This window comes from Anastrepha obliqua, chromosome 5, assembly GCF_027943255.1.
Source record: "Anastrepha obliqua isolate idAnaObli1 chromosome 5, idAnaObli1_1.0, whole genome shotgun sequence".
In the NCBI taxonomy this organism is placed as follows: Eukaryota; Metazoa; Arthropoda; class Insecta; order Diptera; family Tephritidae; genus Anastrepha; species Anastrepha obliqua.
The window spans coordinates 24681100-24698067 of NC_072896.1; positions in this window are offsets into that span (position 1 = coordinate 24681100).

A 16968-nucleotide genomic window follows, 5' to 3' on the forward strand; every position below is an offset into this window, starting at 1 on the left:
AACCCTGTAATCTTTCCAACGCAGGGCAGGCCTTCCTCTTCCTCTGCTACCAACAGCTGATACCACATCGAATACTTTCAGAGCCGGAGCGTTTGTATCCATTCGGGCGATATGACCCAGCCAACGTAGCCGCCGAATCTTTATTCGCTCATTGTTCCATGGTTGTTGTTGTTGTAGCAGCATACTAAACCCTGTCAGTGCAAGGTAGATTACCGGTCGCCTTTGTCTCGCTCATCTAACGGTAGGCCCAGGAAACTTGCTGTTTCGACCGATTGAGCCCAGAGGGAGAGGGGTGTTAGATGAGTGGGATAGATGGGGCATGTGAAAACGTGATTAGTATCGTGCGGGATGCCTTCACATGCTGGATATATCTTTATTTAATCTCCTTCTTCACTAAGCGATAAAAAACGAAGTAAAGTTTGGAAACCTTTATAGTCGCTCAGGAACAACAATCGCGTACGCGGATGATATCGCAATAGAGGCACGGAACAAAAGATATCTCATTGAAACCTTCTGTAATATTGAATTTCGTGCATAGTCAGTAGGCCTTAGAATAAATGAAGGCAAAACTAAATATCTGAAGGTCTGCCGCAGCGAAGAAAGACGAAGTCCTGAAAACATCCAAATCGGGACATTAACCTTTGAAGGTGTTTAACACTTCAAATATTTGGAGTGTTAATAAAAATGACTACAGTAGCTACGACACAATACAAGACAGAATAATGGCAGCAAACAAAGCATATTACGCCCACACAAAATTGCTGAGGTCCAAACTGCTCACACGTGAATGTAAACTCCGCCTCTACCAGTCAATAATACTACCGGTGCTGTCCTACGGCTGCGAGTGCTGGACATTGACAAGCAAAGACGAAAGTAACTTAAGAGTTTTCGAACGAAAAGTACTCCGAAGGGTGTTTGGCCCCATATGCTGCAACAATGGAACGTACCGAATACGCTACAACGATGAGTTGCTAAACTTATGCCAGGGAGAAGACGTCGTGAAATACATTACATCCCAAAGGCTTCGATGGTTAGGGCACACTGTGCGCATGAAAGACAGCCGCCCCCAAAAATCTTTTTTATCAACGAATTGTCTAATGACCCGAGCCCGAGGACGCCCAAGGTTAACTTGGCTTGATTAAGCCATAGCCGACCTGAAAAAGCTACGAGTTAGGAGCTGGAGATCTGTTGCTATGAACCGTGCAGATTGGAAGAGGATTGTGGATGAAGCTAAAGCTCACCCTGAGCTGTAATCGCTACTTGATGATGTTGGGGTCAGTATCCAAACCAGACACAGTATCCAGAACGTAATTGGGCCGAAGTTGGACGGATCTCGCGGCTTAGCTGGAGCTAAGAAGTTATTAAGTGTGTCGTGATAAATGTCGTTTATTGTCTGTATAAACACTGTCTGGCCCAGTAAATTTCTATTTGTTTTATCCTGGATATAGTCGGCGTAGTTGCAGAGATGCCTCCTGACGGCTCAGGTTCAAGCAGGTGTCTGCATGGGTGAGACCTGTGGTAGCATCCTAGCAGAAACTGCTTGTTGAGCAGTTTGGTGTGGCTCTTCACAGGGAGCATTTGTGCCTCGTTCTGTAGGTATTGTAGTGGGGACATAGAGAGGCATCCCGTCGCTGTCCGAATAGAAGTGTTTTGGCATTGTCGACGCTAAGTCCACTGCGAATCACTAGTTACAGGCAACCAGACAGGCTCAACGTAATTTAGAGCCTGCCGTCGAATAGCTTTAAATCTCGCCAGCAACATACCACAGTAGGGAGTCTTCCTGGTCTCCAACGCTTGTACGATAATGAAGTCGGTCAATGTCATTGTTGGTCTGTGCGCCAAAGTAAATGATTAAGAGTACCTCACCAGCCTTTCTCGCTTTTTTACGGCGAGGAATCTTTATACACCTGGGCAAAGGAGGTCAAACTGCAGCTCAAGGTCAAAGTCGACAATACACCAATACCGACTATAAACAACCCCTAAATTTTGAGAGTAACCTTCGATAGTTTGCTCTCTTTCTCTGTGCACACAACCGCAAATGCTACTAAAGTCCAAAACCGCAGCAAGGTCCTCAAATCGCTTCCGGCGGCACTTGGGGTAAAGCAAAGAAAGGCAGGGCTAGTTTACTGGGGCCGCAGCTTTTTGTCGCGAAAAACCCGAGTTATTCTGGTCACCTATAACCGGCTGCCATGGGAATGATTGTTCCATCGTCTACGATACTCGTCGTCACCAACGTGCTAAGGTCCAAAAATCTTCTACAAAGTCTTTCTCTGAAACACTCCAACTGACACCTTATCGGATGTTGTCATCGTCCGAGCTTCTGCGCCATACGTTAGGAAGGGTATGATGAGAGTCTTATAATGTGCTAGTTTGTGCGTCGAGAAAGGACTTTACAACTCAGTTGCCCACTTAGTCCAAAGTAGCAATTGTTGGCAAGATCGTCGGTCTTAATCCTGGTTCTAAAATAATCGAGGTCTCCCACAATCTCCGAATCATAACTGTCAACAGTGACTTGGGTGTTGACACGCCAATCCCTCGACTGTTTGTTTTGTCCTCGTTCACCATCAGAAACATTTGTTTCTTTATCTAGTTTGGTAAAGGCACAGCTAACAGTGTCATTGGCATCATTGGCATTGGTGTCAACAATTGTACGCCCTTATACTTGGTGGATCTTCCAGGTCTGAAGCCATACTGATAAGGTCCAAACAGTCGGTTTTCAGCCTTTCACACCACACGCAGATTGCAGAATATCCCTTTTTATCGATTGGGCAGTGCACACTTAAATTCCAATCGGCAGCCAGGCTTTCATTCGTCCATATTTTGTATAGGTGCTGATGCTTGCACCTTACCAGTTCCTCACCGTCATTTTCGAATTGTTAAGCCGGCAGCTCAGTCAGCTGATCGCCGTCTTTGTACTTATAGGAAAACGCCCCGACCTTGAAAAACTTGTAGCCGCCGAACTATCTGGTAGAATTTACGGGAATTTTTCCTATTGGCCAGCAACTAAAGCTCCTCGCACTCACGTATTTCGGACTTCCTTTATTCATTCTGATATTACATCTCCCTTTTTCAGTTCCCGTCTATCCGTCCTGGCCCCTCCGAAGGGAATGGCAATCAGATACTTTCCGCACTGGCGTGAACTTCTACTCTCGGACCCATCTTCCAGTTTTTCTCTTTACGTAGGAAATAAAACCTATGGATGTGGTGCTCGACCAACATCAGAAGACTTCCCAGTAATTTGACAGGTTTGTTCAGCTTCATTCATTGCTCCAATTAGTCCCCGGTGACCAATTTGCAGGTGCGCAGTATAGGTTCGGATTTGTAATTGGCAACCAAGTTTTTATGCCTGTGCTCCAAGTGATGCCGGTTAGCGATTTGTTTATTCGTAAACAAAATACGGAGTTTATTGCCGCTCTGTAGTTTATTTACGACCGCGGTGGAATAGGTATGATGAGAAAGAGAGCAAGTTGTTGACGGTAACCTCTAAGATTTTTCCATTTCTTTAGCGGAAGTGACAACGCTTGATCGGATGTAAATGAGGGTTGATCCGGTAGTTTAAAAAACAAATAAATAATTGGAGAGACCTATAGTTTTAAGTCGACTCCGAACGGCAAATATAGGGTTTTCCAGTAACAGGTGTTTTTGGTGAATGGATTGCGCTATCGAGAGATGATTAACAATTCTTTATGGTCGGAATTGTATGGTATTGTTCTGGACAGCGTTTATTTTCAACAAGACGGCGCTACGTGCCACACAAGCAAACGAAACCATTGATCTTTTACGGGAAAAGTTTCCGGATCGTGTTATCTCTCGAAGAGGTGATCACAATTGGCCACCGAAATCGTGTGATTTAACACCTTGTGACTTTTTTCTTTAGAGCCACGTGAAAGAGAAGGTATACGCAAACCGCCCAGGGTCGATTCAAGACCTCGAAGGTGGAATTCGTGAGGCTATCGAGGACACAGGGCAGCCACTTTGCAATTCGGTTATGGAAAATTTCATGAAAAGGATTTTGTCCGGTAAGCGTGGTCGTGGTGATCATTTGCCTGATGTTATTTTGTACTATTAACGGCATACCTTCCACTTTCTAATGAAATAAACATCCGATCATGTATATTAAAAAATTACATTTTTCTTTGAATATCAAAATAACACCTCTTATTGGAAAACCCTGTAGTTTTTTATGAGAAGCTTTTCCTTGGCAGAAATACACTCGGAGGTTTGCCGTTGCCCGCCAAGCAGTCCGGTAGTTTGAGCCCGATTATTTTAGGAACCACGGCTTGGCTTTGATAGTTGTTTGAGTGAAAACATGATGGGCCTACTATACACCATTTGTCAGTGCGTCTGTAGTGTTCTAGAATTTCATTTGCCATCTTCTAAGTTTCTTTCGAGTATTTGAATTGTTAACTGCTCCACCTCGAGTCAATGTTTTTATTAGAACAAACGACACATGATTTCAGCGGCGACTCGCCTAATTAAGAATTTCAAAGGAAAAAGTTGGAAAAAAATCATAAAATTTCTCATATGCCCAAATTTGCTGCGCCACACGCTTCTGTGTTGGCATAATTTTGAACCACGCAGGCGTGCTTGGAATTATGTATTGAATTACCCGCATACGAGTACATTACCAAATAGCTAAAGAGGAGCCAAACAAATTCTTTGGCATTGCTCAATAGTTACGATTAAGACTTCCACAGTCCACAGTATTGACGGTGCGTCAATTGGGAATAACTTTCACCAAAAGCTGTTAGAGCGTCCACATAAGAATATGTGCCGAATGCGTAGCTAAAGGCGAACGGAGTACACGCCGAGCGGACGGACGCCATAATAAATATCGGCAGGTATGAGCTCGCATTTTATAACTGAAAACAAATTCAATCATAGAGAAAAAAATTTGCAATTGACCAAGAACTAAATATAAGAATTTGTACTACAGCATTTATGCGCAGAGAATAGCCTACAAACATACATACATGCACACATACACACACATAGATACAAAGTATAAATAAATGCAGCAAAGAAGAAGTTAAGAAGACGTACGAACATAAATAAATAAATTTCTATGGTCTACGGTTCACTGCCAAACTGGCTGCATTATTTAGGTTAGCAAGCGTAACTACGAAAAAGGTGGGCGGTAGACCCGATTTCAGTGGTTTAGAGCCGCGTATACTAGAACCGCAGCACGCTAATACTAGTACATGCACACACATACTACACACATATAAAGGGTGATCAGATTGGAGTTACTTTTTCCAATAGCGGTTTTTTTTTTTGACAGATCACGCGTGACTACTGACAAACTACAGCCTGTTTCAAAAGAAAAGAACCGGTATTTCGTTCTGCTTTTTGCTGCATAATAGTCCCACTCAAGGGCTATGACGCTAGTGCTAACTCAGGTTAGTGTCGTTCGAAACTTTCCCGTAAACGCAACCAAACAAAAATGAGTGAGAAGTACGCGACGCGTTTTGGGGTGGTATTTTTATGCACGTCTTCGAAAGGGCCGAAATTATCGTACGCCATGGCTGCAAAAGTAATTAAAAAATCAAAAAAGTTTGTTGTGATGTGAAATCAGCGGTATAAAGTTTATAAAAATGTTGATGACTTTTCCGAGTGCGGCTTGAAGCGAGTGACGACAAAAAAGAGGGATAAAGTGATCGTCCAACTTTTTAAGCGGGACCCTTCTTTGTGACTACGTCAAGCACGATCAGTTCTTGCTAAAAAGGGAATATATAATATGTGCGTATCAACACCATCGAATGTCGACTGAAGGAGGCGAACATATCATACCGTCCCACATCGTCAAAACTGTGAGAACTACCCCAACAGCTGGCATGGAAGCACTCCTTAATCTCCCACCACTTCATATAGCAATCCAAGAGGAAGCAGCTATGCAAGCACTCATGCTACACATGAAAGAAAACTTCAAATAAGGCAACCTCACCGGTCACCAAAGTATCGTAAATAAAATCAGAAACACCATAAGCATGGCTCAAGTTTCAGACCACATTGACCCAATCCTCTGTTTCACAAAAGGTAACTACCTTTCCTGAGAGGATCGAGTGGAAAACAAACCCAAAATGGATGAATGATGATTCACAAAAATGGTACACTGATGGATCAAAAACACCTTATGGTGTTGGAGCAGGAGTAGTGGGGCCCAGAATCCACAAATCATTCACTCTCACCAGGGACACCACCATCTTCCAAGCGGAATTATACGCAATAATGGAAGCAGCAAACATCATGCAACGTAGAAACCACAAGAGAGTAAAGATTAGAATACTCTCGGACAGCCAATCAGTTCTAAAAGCTTTAGATAGCTATACCTACAACTCAAAAACCCTCTTAGAATGCCACAAGGCACTCAATAACCCGCATCCAAAAACAATGTCTCATTAATTTGGGTACCAGGACATGAGGGATATGACGGCAACGAAAAGACAGATTTTCAAGCCAAAAAAGGGGCAGATGTAAATTTCATCGGACCCAGTCCCATGTTTGGATTTAAAAAAAACAGCCTAAAACAAAAAGTAAAATACTGGGCCAAAACTCTATTAAATCAGCATTGGAACAACGTAGAGGACCTTAGACACTCCAAAAAGTTCCTAAGTTTCAACGCAAAAAGAGTTAACAAGGCCCTACGTTAAACAAAAAGAGCATTCGCACTCTCACAGGCGCCCTCACGGGTCACTTCACCTGCAACAAACACCTACATAAATTAGGCATAACGAACACCAGCACCTGCAGATTTTGCTGCGAAGATGAGGAGTCTATAGAACATCTCATCATCGAATGTCCGGGGTTGACGCATAGAAGGAAAAGGTTTTTAAACAAGTTCATGCTTACAGATGAAGACCAACAATCACTCCCTCAGAAGGAGCTGGTACAATTTATAAGCATACATAACAGTCAAAAGACAGCATAGGGTGCACAATATATCAATATGGTCGCAGTGCTAAAGGCCTATACCTTTACTACCATTAACCATTAACCACCATCGTCAAAACCACTACCCTCAGAAAAACTCATTTAGAAACAACAAAACAAGAAATGACGTCACAGTTTTGGAGTGGCCTTTCCAGTGCCCAGACGCCAACCTCATTGAAAATGTGTGGGGAACTATGAATACGCATCTTGCCGGAAGGCCAGCCCATGATTTAAAGCAACTCGTGCGTCAAGTTCGCAAAATCTGATCCTCTTTGTCGACGAGCTACGCAGAAAAGCTGGGTCAAAGCATGAAGAAGATGCCAGGCTATACTCGACAACGATGAAGACTATACGGCTTATTGAGTAATTGCGACCCGTAGTTTTGTGCATACTTTCATGTCAAATTTTTTTAAATATATATCTTTTATGCTTCATGAATAATCGCGGTTCCTGTTTTCTGACACAGACTGTAACTACCTTATTTTTTCAGTTTTCATTGACATTTCATCATGGAAAGGTGTACGCCTCAACACCATTTACAAATTGTACATTTGTGTTACGAGTACGACAATCGATGCTCTCAGAGAAGTGTTCATAGCGCTTTCAGGCCAACTTATGCTGTAAATAACTGTCTTACCGAACGCACTATTCGGCAAACCATCGGCAAACCATCGGCAAAATTGTGAATAATTTTACATTATTGGATGATACTCGACTGATTAGGTCACGTGCAGCCCGAAGTGAAGAGAATATTGCGGCTGTAAATGAGAGTTTTGCCAGGACGGAGACCCGGAAGAATCGATTCGGTGCCGATCGCAACAGCTTGGCCAATCTTATGGCACTACTTGGCCGATTTTACAAAAAGATCGTAAGATAAAAGCATATAAAATGCAGCTAGTCTAAGTTTTGAAGCCGGTTGATCTTCCAAAGCGTTATAATGTCAGTCATTGGGCTGTTGAAAAACACGCCGAAGGTCCACATTTTAGGATCCGAATTTTGTTCAGCGACGAGGCCAATTTTTGGTTTATTGGCCACGTCAATAAGCAAAATTGTCGTATTTGGGCTGAAGAGCAAATCGAGGCTATTCCAAAACAGCCATTACATCCATTGAAAACAACCATTTGGTGCGGCCTATGGGCTGGAGGAATCATCGGCCCATATTTCTTCAAAGACGTGGCTGGCGCCAAAGTAACAGTGAATGGCAAACGCTATCGCGCCATGATAAATGACTTTTTGATGCTGGAAATTGAAGCCTGTGATCTCCACAACATTTGGTTCCAACAAGACGGCGCTAGTAGCCATACAGTCCGTGAAACAGTGGAACAATGGATTTACTGCGACGTCGTTTTGGTGTGCAATTTATCTGTCGTCTCGGACCAGTGGATTACCCATCAAGGTCGTGTGATATCACACCTTTGGACTTTTATTTGTGGCGGGTATTTAAAGTCTAAATGCTTTGTGGATAAACCAGATTTGATTGGGGCATTGGAAGCCAACATTACTAAACTTATTCACGAGCTACGCGTCGAAGTCCCTCAGCGAGTCATTCAAAATTGGTGCTTACGGATAGCCGAGTTACAATGCAGTTACGGTCATCATTTGAAAGCGATTACCTTTAAAAAATGAATTTCATTAATGGTTCCACACAAAAATGATAAAGATTGCCCAATCAAGTTGATTTTTTTTTTTGTTTTATTTCAATTTAAAATCCGATGCCTCTAAATTGATCACCCTTTATATGAATATATGCCAAATAAAATCAATTCATTCAATGGTATTCAGAACGTATCGACGAATTTATGTGTTGTCTACCCACCCTTCCGTGCGCCAACGAAGCGGCGCGTGCGCAATCACAGCGGACCAATGTTCTAGCCAAATAACTTACGAGTGCCACTGCCACTCGATCTAGTCCAACAACCGAAGCAATCGCAGTAAACGTTGCATGCATGCATTGCACACACTAATTTGCACCAATTGGTGGCAATAGCTTTAATAACGGTGTTGCACAATGTCTGGACGTTGGTGATACTCGCTGTATGGTAAGCCATCAAACCAAAGCACTGCAGAAGCATAACTGAATGCCGATTATGCGCATTTCTATTTCTGCTTTCCAACGCTTGACATAGTTTAAGTAAAACTCCCTTTTTCGTTTCTTTTTCTGTTAGCGCTGCGTTAGACTAATTTCTAACTAACCTTCTTAATAACTCACCGAGGAGGTTTCCGAAGACAGTGGAAAAGGAAAGTTCAGACACATTATCACTAAGCCGTTACGTCATAAGTGTGGGGAAACCCATTCGTTCTTTTGAATTCATAATCAAGGCTTCTGAAAATCTTCTAGGAGTGCTAGAAGGAGGTTGACAATAATTAATCAAGCAGAAGAAATTAAGGCACACATAAGGAGTGATGGTCCAGTCTAGAACGCTGCAGAACTGCAAAGTGTTTTGTGACAAGCTCGAACAGAAAACTGTCGCATTTTCTTCTAAAGCTTTGAAGAAAAAACTTTTGGTTGATAGCCGGTATTATTACAGAACACAACCTTTGGGGTCAGCATATGACCACCATTGGAATCATTGAGAATCCGATTTGCCTGTCTTGCTTAGAGGAAGCGGATAGCACAGAGCATTTTCTCTGTGAGTATCTCGTCTAGTATTCGTTGTTCACAACGGACCCATTTCGTGGTCTAAGTGGCATCGCTGTATCTATGTGCGATGCGGCTGTCAAACCTAATCCCGTCTTTGCTAGAGCAAGGCTACGAGTTTGGGTTCCAATGTTATGAGAATGAGGAATATTAGTTCTCGTAAAGTGGAGGATATTTTCAGATTTGCCAAAGAACCTAGAAAATTCTCGCAGCACTAGCTATCTGTGTCTCTATCTCTATTATATCTTCTCTCTTTCTTTATGTTACTTTTCTCCTTTCCTCGTTGACTATCTACACTTTTACTTTACAGAACTTTGAATACAATGGGCTTTTTAGGCATAGTATTTTTGGCGGCCGCCGTAGCCGAATGGGTTGGTGTGTGATTACCATTCGGAATTCACAGAGAGAACGTTGGTTCGAATTTCGGTGAACCACCAAAATTAAGAAAAACATTTTTCTAATAGCGGTCGATCCGCGGCGGGCAATGGCAAACCTCCGAGTGTATTTCTGCCATGAAAAATCTCCTCATAAAAATATCTGCCGTTCGGAGTCGGCTTGAAACTGTAGGTCCCTCCATTTGTGGAACAACATCAAGACGCACACCACAAATAGCAGGAGGAGCTCGGCCAAACACCCAAAAAAGGGTGTACGCGCCAATTATATGTATATATCTTAGGAGTAACCAATCCTGCGGTGCTTCTTCACTCGCTTTTTTCTAATATCAAGTTTAAGGCACACAAATATGATACATTTATCAACTAATCCAACTACCTACCTACAACAGCACTTCCATACATCGACAAGGGAAGTGCATAATCGATGCTACAACGTCTTTAACGTGCCAACTTCTGTAGGAATGTAAGAATTTTTAACTGGTACCACGAACTTGTACGGCCCACCTTAGGGCAATAGCTGTGTGCCCAGGCAGCCCTCACTGGATAAGAGCTCTCATTCTAAATTTGCTTAATATTAGAATAGGTTAAGATAGGTCTCGAGGCTGCTTCTAAAGAGATAATCTCCATTTTTATTTGTAAACGGAAAGCCATTCATTTTGGCATCATTAAACTCCATAAAGCGGAGAAGAAGGAGGAAATAACTAAGGATGTATTTGAATGGAGAAAATCAATAATTGCCGTTGGAAAAATGCTATGGACTAATAAGAAAACTACGCAGGCGCCTCTGCAAACCTTTCCCTTGTTGTAAAAAATTGATATTGAAGATGTCTTAATGCTCGTCGCGAAAAAACAGAGCAGCTAAGGAGTAGATACTGAGTTTCTTCCACCCTATCACTCTCGAGAAATCTACCTCCGAAAGCACTCAAAGCATGGGGTGCTTTGAGACCATTCAAGCCCTCAAACATTAATGGAAGTTGCGGTTGTTGTTAGCCTTAGAAACTCTCACGACCATCTTCGATACACCGGTGACCTAAGTACTTTTCAATCTTGCATATTCGTGCTTTCTCGAGGCGCTTTTTGAGCTGGCTCGAAATCCATCTTCTGAAGAGCCGACCACTGGTAGGAAAGTGAACCGAAAGCTTCCTTTTAATCGCAGCAATTATCTTGAGAAAGTTTTTTCTAATAGCAAGCCTCCGAGTGTGTTTCTGCCATGAAAAAGTTTCTCATTAAAAACCATCTGCCGTTCAGAGTCGGCTTTAAAATGTATGTCCCTCCAGCGATGCCAACTGTCACACTTTTGGGTTGACAGACCCTTATCCTGCGCTATTCTACTCCGAAACTACTTTTTTGAAATCCTAATACAGAGTTATTGGGCCGATCCAACGTTAAAGTTTATGCAAGGAAATGCACTTTTTTTGGACAAAAATTCACGGACAATGATGACACTGTGCGGAGCTCTCCATTGCGAGTCATTCTCTGAAATAGTTTCGCCACATTTTTAGGGTTTTCATATGACGTATGGAGAATATACGTCGCTGATAGTCTCCATTACTTTCGGTATGAAGCAGATGGAACTTCGAAAGTGTGCGATAATGTTATGTGCATTATCGTCACGCCCCCTTGCAAACCTTGAACAGTAGAAGAGTACGTGTCGCGCGTCTACAAACTTCTCTAAGCGGGTAGGACAGTGTGGTGAAGCGGAGAGACCAAACCTATGCCGATGATACTGGAATCAGCCGTGTCCGTTCAGCATTTGAGAGAGGAAGTAATCCACTTCTCCGTGTCTTCATCGCAACCACGTAGCAAGGTTAGGGATTAGTTTGTGTGCCCAGCGGTCTTTAGAAGAAAGATCTCATCTTCACTGCAATTCTTAAGGGACGCAATATGCTACTCCAACTTTTGGTTTCTTGTTGGTTGTGCACCTTGCTTTGGATAGATACGGTATCGTTCACGTGCTTGGATATCCAGCGGGATTTTTAACGTAATCACGCAAATTGGAACCTCCGTTACTGTCTGCTAAGCTCACCACTTACTCTTAAGGTGGTATGTGGCAGTCTGCTAAGCACAGGCTACTCGCAAACCACTCACTCTTAAGGTGGTATGTGGCAAGCCTTGGTAGGTCGTTAATAGCTGAGGAGCGCAAAGAAATCAGACACGAGAGTCTATCTAAATGGCAAAGACGCTGGGATATAACAACCAAAGGGAGATGGGCACACCGACTCATTAGTGATGTGCAGGCATGGGTCGATAGAAACATGGTAATGTCGACTTTTATATGACGCAGTTCCTGACAGGACATCGTTGTTTTAGAGAATACCTCCATAAGTATGGCCATGATGATGGAGTTATATGCTCATTTTGTGCCAAGGCTAATGAAAATGCGGAGCATGATTTCTTTCACTGCCTAAGATATAATAAAGAACGAGAGTAGTTGGAGAACCAAATAGCAGAACCAATAACACCGGACAATGTTGTTCCACACATGCTACAATCTAAAGAAGTATGGGATTGTATCAAAAAATTATCAGCGTTCGTACTCAATGATTTCAGGAAAATGGAGACAAGACGAAAAAGCGAAAGCAAAGCACTAAATAGCTGAAATTCCATAGTAGTAGATGTAGTAACTTTTCCTGTAATAGTAGATTTAGTAACTTACGGTTGCGCTGTAGGACCACTTTCTAGATAAATTTATTTGGATGCAGGTAAACTGACGATACCAGACATAGAAACTTACGTTGCTGTGGTATGGACAGAGACATGGTGGGTGGGGGAGTACTGTTATGACAGGGGTGGCTCTCTCATCAGATGACCTAAACAGTGGGTGGTAACAAGCAGATGCTACTTTCGACGTATTGCATCAGGACAATAACGGACGTTGAGTTTAGTGCTCAAACCGCCTCCCGACGAATACTTAACGGTTGTACCGGGGAGATTGGTATTTTGACGGTAGGAGGTTTAATTCGGGTTAAAGTCGCACACTAACGGGGTTAGGCTTTCGATGTTTCCTCCTCGTAAAAAAAACAAAGAAAAGGTGGTATGTATATACACATAAACTCCACAGTTCCAATTATTAATGGAAGCCATTCGCACCTGGAAGGGTTAGTTTTTCATGACGAGCTGAGGGGCGCCATCAAACAATTAAAAATGCATCTCTTAGTTATCTAATTGAACATCTCCTGACTGTGAGGCGCACACAATTCTCTCCAGTGGTTTACTTTTCATACGCGCGGAGTAGTGGTTGGTTATGTAGTCCGACGGGTCATTAGGTAATGAACAACGATACGGAAATCATCTTTTCACACATTTTCCACTAAGTCATGTTGTTGTGGCGAGAGTGTCAATAGTAGACTCAATGATCGAGTGTCTCTATGAGTGTCGTATACTTTAAAGCAGGTGGTGTTAATTTTTATTACAACAACACAAGCAGTGACAACAAGTGCAGAGCAGAACAACAAATACACATTAACAATGCTAATGGTGATGATGATGGCAATTACTCGTACAAGAAGTACTTTTGACTACCGTTTGGTTGGCGTTGAGCGCTATCGCTTTTTAATAGGGGCCATTGCAGGTGCCGCTGCCGCTGGTGGCATTTGTGCTGGTAACGATGATGACAAATTTTCTACGAGTATTTGTCACTTCGCCGACAGCAGAGTGCTTTTGCATGTACGAGAATTGGTCACTGCGGGTGCGCAACGCACAGTGGGGCTTTTCTTTTTGGAACTCTTATTAATAATACCATTGCCCTAGAAGGTTTGAACGTAACGGTAAAGTACGCGTGATGACTTACTTGTGTTTGCTTTTTGTCCAATATTTGTAAGCAACAACAAATACAAAAATACTAAGTGCATGTGTAGGTATGTATGTAAATAAATATGTTCACCTTTACGAGTATTTGCACTTATGGATTTACGCATTTATGCTACTGTTAGTGTTCGCATTTGCTGCTTACTGATTGAATATTGTTTTGTTGTGCCAATTCTTAGCCGAACGCTTTGAACGGAAGTCGGTCGGACAGTTTGGTGTACATTTCCGTTAAAGCCTTTGTTGATCGTGTAGGAAATTGGGGTTAACTACAGTTTTTCAGAGTGTACATGGGCACACACACACATGCACATGCACACGTGAATATGCTTGTATGACTATGAGCTGTGCGGTGTTTTGAGGGAGAAGGCCAGGGGCCTTTTAATTTGTGCTAAGCCTCCATATTTGGCAGAAAGAAAGCATTGCTGGAAAAAGAAATATTTAAAAAATTATAATTTTGCTGTTATTTTAATTTCATACAAGAAGTCATAAATCAACTTAGCTGTTGGAGTAAACAAGATCCTGCAAATTGAATGAAATTAAATTAATAAATACAAATTTATAGAAAGGATCTTAGAAGGGTGGAAGTAAGACAAGCTAGTTTTTGTTGTTGTAATAATATACGAGTAAAACATTATCCGTACATTAAAAGATAAATCAAAAATAACACCAATATCACGAATTTTATTGACCGAGACCAGGATTACATTTGAAACATAATAAGCTCACGAAGGGGGATTCATGGACTTGGAAAACGTCATGTGAAAACTCTTACTAGTATTAACATAAGACATAAGTTTTATTTAGCAGAGAGCTCAATCATTCAAAGCATTCAAGTCTTCCCGTGATAACAATATATCCGATAGACAGGAGATTATGTGAAAAAGTTTCAAATCGTCTGCATAGAATAAATATTTAGAAAACTTGCAACAACGACCAACGGCATTAATGAAAAGTATAAACCAGAATGCTACCTTGCGGTACTCCAGAAGTTGACACAAATGTATGAGATATGGTATTCCCAATATCAATAAATCAGATCCTATTTGACAGGTATGATTTCAGAAATAAAAGGAAATAAATCGATTTATATGGCATCCACTTGAGACCTACACTTAAACCCAGAGACACAAAACTGAGATAAAATATCTAAATTTGCAACAGTAGATCGCGTATTAACAAATAAGGGTCGATCACTTTCTCAAAAAGTTTGGAACAGGTCAATAAATAGATATAGGCTTGCAATTTGTTACTTGTTTCTTATTACCAGTTTTGAAGAATGGAGTTATGGACGCCAACTTCCAACGCTCAAGAAAAACGCCAGTAGATAGTGAAATATATAACTTAATGGTGAACAAATTGAATAACTACAGTTTTTAAGTAAAAAGGAAGATATTCGATCAATGTGTATTTTCAAGAAGGATTGTTAAGATTAAATACCATTAGTAATATCTTTTTAGACAGCGGCAGAGACACAAAGCCTTAGGTTTTGGGTACATTATCGTTGGTGTTTTCTAAGTCCACGACTTATTTGGATGTGAAAAAGTCACCAAAAAGATTTACGGAATCAGCCAAACTCTCTGAAAAAGTGCCCTCAAAATTTAGCTTGGCTGGAATATTACAAACATCCCTTTTTCGAATTGCTGTGTTTCCAGAAAATGTTTGGAAACCCTATTTAACTCTTCTTCGCACCGAGAAATGCATTTATTATTAGTTTATTGTACGAAAATTTGCCCAAGACATTGAACTTGACCATATAATCTATCGAATGACACTCAGTCAAATGGGAAATCAAATTATTATCTATAAAAATAAGATGAATTAATCTGAATTAATTTAACACTAAAAAGACAAACAAAATTTTAATACTAGTCATTTCGATAACCTAGAAACGACAGTTGGAAAACACGCTAAAAACAAAAAAAAAAAAAAAAAAAACAAAAAAAAAAAAAAAAACCTACAGGATTTGTCACTCCAATCTCACAAACATTTCGTTATAAAATATTATCCAAACGCGGTTTTCCAATAAAGAGAACTCGAAAAAAACTGAGTTAGAGATCCATTAACTATTGTCACTTGACATTTTTTGTACACTCATCGGTGTTAAGCACAGGCTGGAGTTGAAGCTGGAGTATTTGTATAAAAACCAAGAAAAGAAATATCAATGGGCGTGAGCTGAGCTCTTCACCTTTCGGCAGTTAGGACGTACTGAGTACCTGGTTACTACGAGTTCGAAGGTAAGGAGCGAATAGGAGAAATTCAATGATGCTTAGAAACTCACTTCAATAACACCCGCATTTAGGCTCGACAATAAGAATGAAGCGCGAAATCATAGGCCTATTTCTAAGTATTCGACTATCTCAAAAGTTTTGAATATTCCATCGATTCCAAGATCGGGAAATATTTAAGATATTTAAACTGTTTTATTATTACAGACTGTGCCAGAAAAAAGGAACCGCGATTATTCATGAAGTATGAAAGACATATATTTAAATTTTTTTTTACATAAAAGTATGTACAAAACTATGAGTCGCAATTACTCAATAAGCTGTGTAGTCTCCATCGTATAGCCTGGCATCTTCTTTATGCTTTGAGCCAGCTTTTCTGCGTAGCTCGTCGACAAAGAGGACCAGATTTTGCGAACTTGGCGCGCGAGTTGCTTTAAATCGTAGACTGGCCTTCCGGCAAGATACATTTTCATAGTTCCTCACACATTTTCAATGGGGTTGGTGTCTGGGGACTGGGAAGGTCCGTCCAATACTGTGACGCCATTTTCTTGTTTTGTTGTTTCTAAATGTGTTTTTCTGAGAGCAGTGGTTTTGATGATGTGGGACGGTAGGATATGTACGCCTCCTTCAGTCGACGTTCGATGGTGTTGATACGCACATTCTTTTTTAGCAAGAACTGATCGTGCTTGGCGTAGTCACAAAGAAGGGCCCCGTTTAAAAAGTTGGACGATCACTTTATTGTGCTTTTTTGTCGTCACTCGCTTCAAGCCGCACTCGGAAAAGTCATCAAAATTTTTGTACACTTTATACCGCTGATTCCACATCACAACAACTTTCTTGGTTTTTTAAATACTTTTGCAGCCGTGGCGTACGATAATTTCGGCCCTTTCGAAGGCGTGCAAAACGCTTCGCGTACTTCTCACTTATTTTTGTTTGCTTGCGTTTACGGGAAAGTTTCGAACGACACTAACCT